General features: G+C 45.3%; 1 long non-coding RNA gene across 4 annotated transcripts in view; it reads right to left on the reverse strand.

Annotated features, from left to right (window-relative positions):
* Positions 1–9,023, reverse strand: part of LOC113568353 (uncharacterized) — a 21,691-nt gene extending 12,668 nt beyond the window's left edge. For 2 of the 4 annotated variants that reach the window (XR_014120174.1, XR_003409582.3), the window contains exons 1-3: positions 8,275–9,023; positions 4,080–4,274; positions 883–3,772 (exon numbers count right to left, since the gene is read on the reverse strand). This is a non-coding gene — a long non-coding RNA (uncharacterized LOC113568353). The remainder of the gene's footprint in view (positions 1–882; positions 3,773–4,079; positions 4,275–8,274) is intronic. The other 2 variants (XR_014120173.1, XR_014120172.1) reach the window with 2 other exon arrangements.
* Between the last annotated feature and the right edge of the window lie 951 nt (positions 9,024–9,974).

The following is a 9,974-nucleotide window of genomic DNA, read 5'->3' on the forward strand; positions in this document are numbered from 1 at the left end:
CACCACACCCAGGCGTGCACACACGCACACAGCGATGTGAGCTGCACATTAATAGAAGGCCGAATGGTTGCTTATTGGTTGCCTGGTTCTGGTGTGTGTGTGTGTGTGTGTGTGTGGCCTTTCCATTGCTCAATTTTAAGAGTGGGAAAGAGAGAGAGAGAGAGAGAGGGGAGAGAGAGAGAGAAGGAGGGGTGCATTTAGGGAATGGGATGACTGCTCAGCCCACTCGTGTTGAGTTGATGTGCGTCCCCAGAGGAAGACCCTCTCAGTCTTCAGTCTTCAGAATTCAGACCAGATTTGTAAACAGATCTGATCACCTTATTCAGACCAGACCACCTTACTCAGACCCTCACTCTGCTAGACTAGCTTTCTTCCTTCTCTCTCTCCCCCTCTCTTGCTCATGGAGTCTTCCACTCATTTTAGAAACTCCTTTTTTCTGGTATCTGGCGTTCTACCTCATTTCTTCCTCATGAACGCACCTTCATATTTCCTGTTCTCTTCCTCTGCTTTTCTCCCCTTACCCAGCCTTCTCTTCCCAAACGAGGGAAGTCTAATCCCTAATGAAATCTCCGGAGGGCATGGAATTGATCTACAAACCTCTCCATAGCCTACATGTACACCTGACCTGAGATACACTCACACCTTGTGTGTGTGTGTGTGTGTGTGTGTGTGTGTGTGTGTGTGTCGCTCTTAAAGGTGGGCCTGATTGAGGACATGATATACAAGCTGGAGGAGACATACCTCAAGAACAAGGCTCTGAGGGCCAAGAGGAAACAGAAGGCCACTCTGAGAAAATCCTTAAAACAGGCCACGGTCTCCGCACCTAAAGAGAGGGCTGCCCTGACCCCACCCCAGGACGGACCCCCCGAGCCCTCTGCTCACCTCCTGTAGGGTCCTCCGCCTGGCTCCTGTCCCCCACATCTCCAGAAATAAACGCACCGTGCTGCGGCCCTCCTCCGATCGCCTGTTTGTAATCCTCCGACAGCCCAGGGCGACAGAGGCACCGCGGCGCCTTGGTGCTTCTTTGTGCATTTAATGCAATTACCTGTAATTTATCAACCAAAATGACAGCTCATTATGAGAAAAGAAGAATAAACAGGGTTGTGCAAATAAAGGGGGTTAATATTGGCAGTTGGGGGGGATTGCTTAGTTAATGTGGTTTTGGAAGAAAAGCCCTTTGTTCGGTGGCTCAGCTAAAAGCACAGGGCATCTCGGGGAGATTCATCATGCATCTGCACACCTACAAAGGCATGCAGGCAGCCGCACCACGGGAGCTGTTCTCACGCACCAAGCAGTATTGGCAACCAGACGTTTCCCAATACACACACACACCTCCACATTTCACTCATCGCTGAGTCATTTGCTGAGTCCCAGCGTTTTGTGACATGCCAGCGCTGTTAACTAGGCCCTATTATACACACGCTTGGACTATCCAGCGCTTAACGGCTAATCTGTTTTGAATGGGCTGGGTTGTGCCTAAAGGCAATTAGAAGCTGGCAGCTGGTGTGTACAGTGTTGTGATCAGCAGTAAGAAGGCCTATACATTTCAACGCAGAATAAATGAATGCTGCTTATCGAGTGGTCAGAAGGGGAAAACCCATTTGCATTGTACAGAATTGGCATGTTGTAAAGATTAATTATACTCAGGGTGTTTTGTAATTGATAAACAATTATTATAATCCGGGCTTACATGTATAATGTATAAAGGCATAAGGGAAAAGTGAATGCGCTGAGTCAATGAATTATTTAAAAAAAAAACAAAAAAACGCATGGCTGTTTCGAATGGGGAAATGGGTTTGGGATGAAAATAAGGTTTGATAAACCAATCTAAACGAGGACTGATCCTACTTGTCCCGTTTTAAATGACTCTCTCGTTCCTTCAGTAGGCTTGCGTTTAGGATTAGGCTGGGATGAATGCGATTAAGGATTAACCAGTGACGGAAGTCACTCCGTTCATACGCAGTACAGAACCCAGATCACCGGTGGAACATCACCGGGTTCTGGGTGACCTGCTGAACTCCACCCACAATCAATAAACAGACAAACACAGTGATCTCACCACCTACAATGAAAAGAGAATTACCCGTGACAGACCCAGAACAAACGCTCACAAGCTGCCACCACTTACGTACGAAGGAGAACCCGGGGTTTGAACTGGCAAAGGAAAACACGACACTGCTGGGAGCGATAAACCAGACACACCCAGGTAGATAACGGGTGAAGACGGAGACAGAGAGAAACCCGCAATGAGAACAACGAAACGAGGCAGAGTCCGTCACGGAGGGGACACGTTTACACAGATGTCCCAAAGGCGACACTTCGTTCACAGGCACACTACACATCACGAGCCTGTTCTGTTTTTTAGACGAATACATTTGTGTCTGTGGTAAGAGCTTGCTACAGCAGATAATGTTACAGATAGCCTGCAGTGTCATTTATAGCAACATTCTAACGAGCTAGATCTGGGCAGCAGGTGCGACGCGGATGCTCCGGACCCTGTAGATCTGGGCGGCAGGTGCGACGCGGATGCTCCGGACCCTGTAGATCTGCGTGGCAGGTGTGACGTGGATACTCTAGACCCTGTAGTTCTGGACGGCAGGTGTGACGCGGATACTCTAGACCCTGTAGATCTGGGCGGCAGGTGTGACGCTGATACTCTAGACCCTGTAGATCTGGGCGGCAGGTGTGACGCTGATGCTCTAGACCCTGTAGATCTGCGTGGCAGGTGTGACGCTGATACTCTAGACCCTGTAGATCTGCGTGGCAGGTGTGACGCGGATACTCTAGACCCTGTAGATCTGGGCGGCAGGTGCGACGCGGATACTCTAGACCCAGGTTTACTCTAGATTCAGGTTTAGCAACAGGCACGTCACCCATGACTGTTTCCTTATTTTTAATGCATATAGGACCAAAACAAAAGGATAAGAGCGATACAAAGACATCACAGAAGCTGTGTCATCACCCGGCAGGCTCGTGCCACAGAGAATAGAGGCTTCAAATGGCAACCTCACTGAAAGGCTTTTCTTCTTCTCTGGAGGTGGAGTCATACTGCTGTTTCAGTGCTCACTGAATAGAGAGAGAGAGAGGGCGCAGACAAACTCAGCAGCAAGAAACGTAGAATCCTGTACAAAAAGATTGGGAAGAGCTCCTTATCTAATCTGTTACCCATGACAGGGTCACTCAAAGAGAATCCCAACAAGCACCCTTCAGAATTATTTTGCAATGAGGAGATCCTAGAAGCTTTGCTGTAGCATTCCCTGAAAACTGCATGTTTGGAACGATAGATTTATGCTCTGGAAAGATCTGAAATACATAACAGTGGGAACGGTGTAGCAGTTCATTTCCAACAACATTTTCAGCTCATCACCGTCAACGTGCTTGACACCACAGCATCCCACCTCGCTACGACTGTCAGGCACTGGTGGCCAATCGGCTCACGCGTTCTGTACCGCTTCAGTAAATAAAAGTGAAATATTTGCACGACAATAAACGAAATAATATATTACAATAAGAGCTGCAGCAGAGCTAAGATGATCTGGTCAACTCCTGGAGTTTACGCAACCCTGTTGTAAGAGCCACCCGGTGCAAGGATGGGACCGGTGTGCAGCCGAGACAGCCTCGGGTGGAGGAGGTATCTGCGCAGCTTCCAGGAATCAGTAGGGATTATCTCCTTCACCAGCACCTCTCCCTCCGAGCCGCTTCCGATAAGCGCAGAGAAGAGCGCAGTCCTGAAACTCTTCGGATACGACGAACACGACTTCGGGTCGCAGGGCTGCATGACAAACCGAATGCATGCAGCAATTAATAGGAGATTAATGCTAATTAATGCTAACCTTACAGACCTAGATGGTATCGTTTTTTATTTCAGAAATCCTGAAATATTCTGGACCAGTAATTTGTTTAATTCTGCTCAACATAAATATTGGGAAAAGTACATTCAAAACCAGCTTTAGCAACTTGAAACGATATTCAGTCACAGGGCTGCCTTCTGAAAGTCTCACTGGCAGAAGACAGTTTTAACAAAAACTTTGCGATTGTCTTTTTGTTTTTCTTTGCAATTTGCTGATCATTGCATTCACCTCATCTGCGAAGACGAAGCCCTGCTCCAGAGCTGCTCCAGTTCATCTGTCTGCTGTGCACGTTCCAGTCTGGCCTTTCTGAGACATCTCACAGTCCCTCTGTAGCTGCGCTGGACTGGCACTCCGTCCAGGGCCGGTTCCCGCCCTGCACCCTGTGCTGCTTGAGTATGCCCTGACTCCTCTCCACGACCCCGGCTTGGAACAAGCAAGATGAGTGTAAATTAGTTCTTCTTTTGTGAACACAGAGACATAAAACTTTGTGCTTGCACAATCTGCAGATATTCTTGGACTTTTTTTTTTTTTACCTCCCAACTTTTAAAGTATTCTCTCTCCAGCTACTGTGGTCTTGCAAGAATAACCTGACGGTCACAGATTTGTTACTCCGTCAGAAGTTTTCTATTTCAAGAGACTACACACTGTTGATTTCGTAATACCCAACTGATCTGTAGTAGCTCTAGGCTGTGTTTGCATTCATTTAATCTTTAAAATTGCTTACTTTTCCACAATGTGCAATTTCTCTGGTTTTTATTGGTATATACTTTCAATTTCAAAACCAATCATCAGGTCATCTTCAACCAGCTGTCCTCGGTTCTTTTATTTTTTGGAGGTTATTTTTAAAACACATTGCTGTGTCTACAAGGGAAAAAAAAAAAAAAAAAAAAAAAAAAGTCCTAGCATTCATGTCTAGCTAGAACAAGAGATTAAACGCCATGCATGACCCAGTTCCCAAAGTAGTTTGAGATGTAAACACATTTGCCATAAATGAGAGCTGATGTTCTGTACATCCACCCTGCATTCCTGAAAACGCAGCGAAAATAAACCAAATTTTTTTGTACTTTTTTACTTCTGCGTTTGACTGTAATTATTATTAGGAAGCTGTCACAAAGCTGAGCAAATCACTTCTCCATCCCGGACACATCAAGCCGCTTGTTAGCGGAGGCTTTGCAGTTGGATGAAAGCACATAATGGAAGAAGATTGTATCGCTCTTCCCGGCACCAGTCATTGAACCTGCGTATGATGAAGCAATTTTTTTGTCTTAGAAATGGTGTCCTACAGAGCATCATGGAAACAAGACTTGATAATTATTCCCACAAAGAAAGAAACATGAGTCAGTGTCTCAGCGAAGCCTTAAAACGACAGAGCTTCTGCAGGACTAGAGGGAACTAGAGAAGGCGCGTATGCCGCAGCTGAGCTGATGGCAAGGTTCGGTTCCTCACACTGGAGGTACCGTTGGCTACAGAAAGTTGTCACAACTGCTCGAGTCTTTAAAAAGCTGAAGTGGAGACGCTAGAAAAGGTATTTATATTTGTCTAGGATCAACCTGAGGGTATTTATATTTGCATGAGCTCATCCTCAGTCATGCACATCACGTGTGACAGCTCTGTGAGCCGACACTATTCGGAAGTTTCTGTCTCAGAGGATTTTTTTTTTAAACAGTGACTCTAGGCAAAGGGTTTGGTGTCTGTGAGCCTGATTGGATTCTTGAAATCATGTCGATTAATGGTTGTAAGACAAGCTAGGGGGCTTTTATAAAATAGCCTACATTTAAATGGGAATATTTCTAAGGATCACTATGGTACAGGCTTCTAAAGACATGACAGGTTTCTTAAGATAAAAGTGTGGGCAGAACTGTACTGACGTGCAGCCATAATCACCACCTTGAGAAAGACACGTTTTGTTTAAACACAGAGGGCACTTGCCGCAACTTCTCTGTTTGTGTGCGTGTGTGTAGGAGCACATAAGGACAAGGAGAGAATCAACCAGATGAGAGAAAGGTAGAGTAGAAGATGAACACCACCACTCTTTTGGAATTACAAAATACAAAAATTGTAGAGAAATTGTTTTGCCATGCAGGAATGTTTTTAATGAAATGCTTTTAATCAGCATTTCATCTGAAGCACTGAGCGCACCTTTAATGCACCTTAAGCACTTAACAGAATGAGTTGATGGTGACTGGCTCTGGTAGGTTGACACCAAGCCAACTCCTGTGTAGCATCTCAGCTGCTCCCAGGACTGGGACAACCTCGGTGTTAACTTTCTACATTCTCTCCAGTTCTTCTTTCAGTCCCTTGTATTTTTCCAACTTCTTCCTCTGGATATTTTCCATCACTTGAATCTTCCACGTTTATTTCCACTGCGGGGTCTACTGTCACAATATCTGTCTGGATCTAGAGGTCCCACAGAGTCTGCACCTTGTTGTTCTCCATCACTCTCTGTGGTTCCTCCCATTTGGACCTGGGGGTGTGTCCATCTTATAGGCCTTATATACGCTCAAGTATATGATCCCTACCACTTAGTTGTGGATGTCAGTGCCTGATTTCTTTGCCAACATCTTGCATCCTGCTCCTAGATGGTTGTGTGTCTCAGAGACTCCTTTGCACAGTGTGCATCTTGGGTCTCTGGTGTGAGATGCCTCTCATTTGATCAACCTGTTGCTTGCTGCTTGTGCTGCCATGATTGGTGATTCTGTGCTCTCCTTCAGTCCTGCCTTTTCCAGCCATTGGTAGGATTGTCTTATGTCAGCCACTCCTGCTGTTTATTGGTGGTACATTCCATGTAAGGGCTTATCCTACCCTGGCACCTCCTCTGCTACCATGGTAACCAAGTCCACAACTGACCGAGATGATCCTTAATCAGCTCATCCTTTGTGGCCACTGCTTGGATGTATTCACAGATGTTTCATGTCTGGTGTAGTCTTTGGACGTTGGCTCTTGGGTGGAGTAGCCCATGCATTGTGAGGGGTTTTCTGGTATAAATGCTGTCAGCTTCCAATTCTTCTCTTTGCCAGCTTATTGTGCCCGCTGGGCATCTCGACGAGCTGCAGGACTTGTGTGTTTATGGCTTTGATCTTTCTGTTCGCATTTGACAGACTCTTAAGGACTTGCCTTACCCTGTGGAGGTACTAGGATCAAGTTTCTGCCTCGTGTTTCCCGTGCGATTGAAGAATCCCCAGGTGTTACTAGATGTCCTCTTGGTCAGTGGTAGTTCAGTTCCCTCAGTCCCGATCACTTACCCTCTTATTACCATCAGTTCACCACAGTTGGCCAGGGCGGTGAATTACACAGAAGCTTGTCGAGCCATCTAGCTAGCTGTACTTCATACATATAAGCCAGTGCAGGGTACTGGGATCAGTCCGAACTGCGAATGTCCTGCCCAGAAGATACTGACGGAAGTGAGAAGTAAATTCCACAACAGCCAACAACTCTCCTTGTGGTGCAGCTTCCATAGGCCAGAACACGCTCTTCATTATCCGGGATCTGTGACAAGATGGCATCAGTCCAAAAGTGACATCTGGGTCTGAGATAAGGTCATTGGTGGTGTCAGAAGGATATTCTAGGAGAGGGGACAATGTAAACTGCCTTTTTAATCTTGCCATTTTTCAGTCCACTGGAATCAGGCAGATTTTTGAGAGTACACGAAGACATCTGAGACATTGCTATCTTCAAGACCTTTTGGGGATCTGGGGCCATGCCATACTCAGGGACAATATGACCAAGGTGCGCCACTTTCCAACAGACGAAGCAGCACCTTGTGGCTTGAGTTTCAGGTTAGCTTAGCATAGCCTGTCACACAAGTCCTAGTTACTCCACATTTTTCATAGTAGTTATATCATCTCAATATTCCCAGGTTTCCCACAGAATGCCTGCCTACCAGGACTTTGGCCAATGGCGCGTGGGAACGTGGCCCGGGCATTGCCCAATCCAAAGAGCATGACATTCCACCGCATATATGAAGTGCATGTCTGTGGGAGAGCATTCCCACCCAGACTGTGTAGTACTCTCACTGCATTTATCATGGGTTTATCGTGAACCTGTACCTAATAGTTTTGCATTCTGGATGCCTCTAGACCTGGGGGTTTGCGCTATGATGCGTCAAATAATAGACACGCTCTCTGTAAAATATTTGCATTGGGCAGGAGTGAAGGGGTTAATGTCTAGAGTGGACAGTGTTTGTAGTCTAACCATTTCCAGTCAAAATGTCATCTGAAAGTTGGGAGTGTTCAGTTTTGTTCACAGTAGTCAAAGACATGAATGGATTAGTGTAGTTCATCACATTTGCATCAAAATTCCTGTCTATTAAGTTTTCCCATGTGAATTGCCATCTCTTTTTCACTAAAATGTCTCGGTATTGAAATCAGCTTAAGTACTTGCATCTTAGCATAATGCTTCACTTAAGAAATTGACTGTAACTCACCGATACAGGCAGATTGATCCCAGACGTCCCCCTTGTGTTACCTTTGAAGACCCATTTCCTCAACTGGACTCGTGGAATCAGACAAACTTTTCTTACCCTTAAAGTTCCAGGGCAAGAGCAGGTCAATCATGGTTAATATCTGGCTTTCCCCTGCATGGAGTCACACTGGAAACAAACTGGAGCTCCACAGTATGACAGGATTTTACAACATGCCAGAGTATTTAGAAAGAAAACAAACTAAAATGGGAACTAGGTTCTCTGGATATCCGGTATTACAGCAATATATCCAAAAATATGTATAGAAAAACAGTGTACATCACACACAGCAGAGAAGGACAAGTGCAACCTTCATGTAGAATCAAAGATACATAAACCCCAATTTCCAAACACGTTTGCAAGGTTTTGCCCACTTCTATACGTTTGAATTTTTCTCCATAAGGAAAATGTGCTATTGCCTACAGATTTAGAATAGAATGCAACATTAAAGCAATTTAGTTATTTTCCTTATTTAAAAAAAGTGCTGTTTTGCCTTTGACATCAAAATTTATCCAAGCCACTGGAACGTTCCATTATTTTCTACTTCCTATAACTAGCAACAGCCACCCCACACCACTTCCTGATAAGCAGTGAAACTCAGGAAACCCAGTCCACTCAAAGCAAGAGACAGTGTAACCAACCACTATGTGCAATTTAAACATAACATAACATTTTACAAATCAAGGAGCAAACACATTACCATCAGTTCACCAGTTGGCCAGGGCGCCCGTTTTCTACCTCGTGTGTCTCATGTCAATACACGTTGTGACACCAAAAACTTCAGACAGATAACATTGAGCAACATGGATATTTCCACACATTTGCCGCAATGGCATTTCATATATTCCACAAATCCGGGTTCCAAACGCTCACCATAGCAAATCTTTGGTGTGCTTATCAGCAGACATGGGCACAAAGACAGCATCTGTCCCACAACCCCTCCACTAGTGCCAGTGCTCCCTCAGCCTATGGGCATCACTGCATCTGCGTTCTCACATCAGGGATGGTCACGGCTCCACCATCGCACTCCTCAGCGTCTCTAGCCTGTGCACACTTCACAACCAAGACGACCACGTTTCACCCGAATCCGGTTCTCTGAGAAAGTCCCAGAGTGTCAGGAGTAAACACCGCACCTCGATCCAATCCAGAGGGCAGGAGATAAAACAAATATTATAGACAATAACAATAGAAATGTCCTGGGAATTTTTTTTTTCCCCTCTACATTCCTTGGCTTTTCTCTCCTAGGAGACCATTCAGTGTCAGGGCCCGAGAGAGGCGTGTGAAGCCGACAGCCCCCTGCCTGGCAAAAAAGCCCCTTTACTGTGAAGGGGTGGGGGCAAATACATCATAAAACCCATTATAATAATCAATCTAATAATAGGCTTGAACCGCCGGCTACAATCACTTGTTCTGTGCATTCACTTCACCTTTGCTTTTTATATCTAAATAATGTCCAAGTGTGGATACGGATGCAGAACACAATGGGTAATTGTACAATGTTTTAGAAAATTAAACCAAGTTCAAGCACTTTTCACCAAAAGCTTTATGTATGTGAAAGCTTCTGATGACTGTCATTGTGCTGCCTCCATTTACCCAGATATTACTTTACTGCTTGAAATTCTAATTCAGACATTGAGATTTCAGCTGTATTCCTTCTCATAGTG

This window comes from Electrophorus electricus, chromosome 26 (assembly GCF_041902795.1).
Source record: "Electrophorus electricus isolate QZ-2024a chromosome 26, ASM4190279v1, whole genome shotgun sequence".
NCBI classification, from domain to species: domain Eukaryota; kingdom Metazoa; phylum Chordata; class Actinopteri; order Gymnotiformes; family Gymnotidae; genus Electrophorus; species Electrophorus electricus.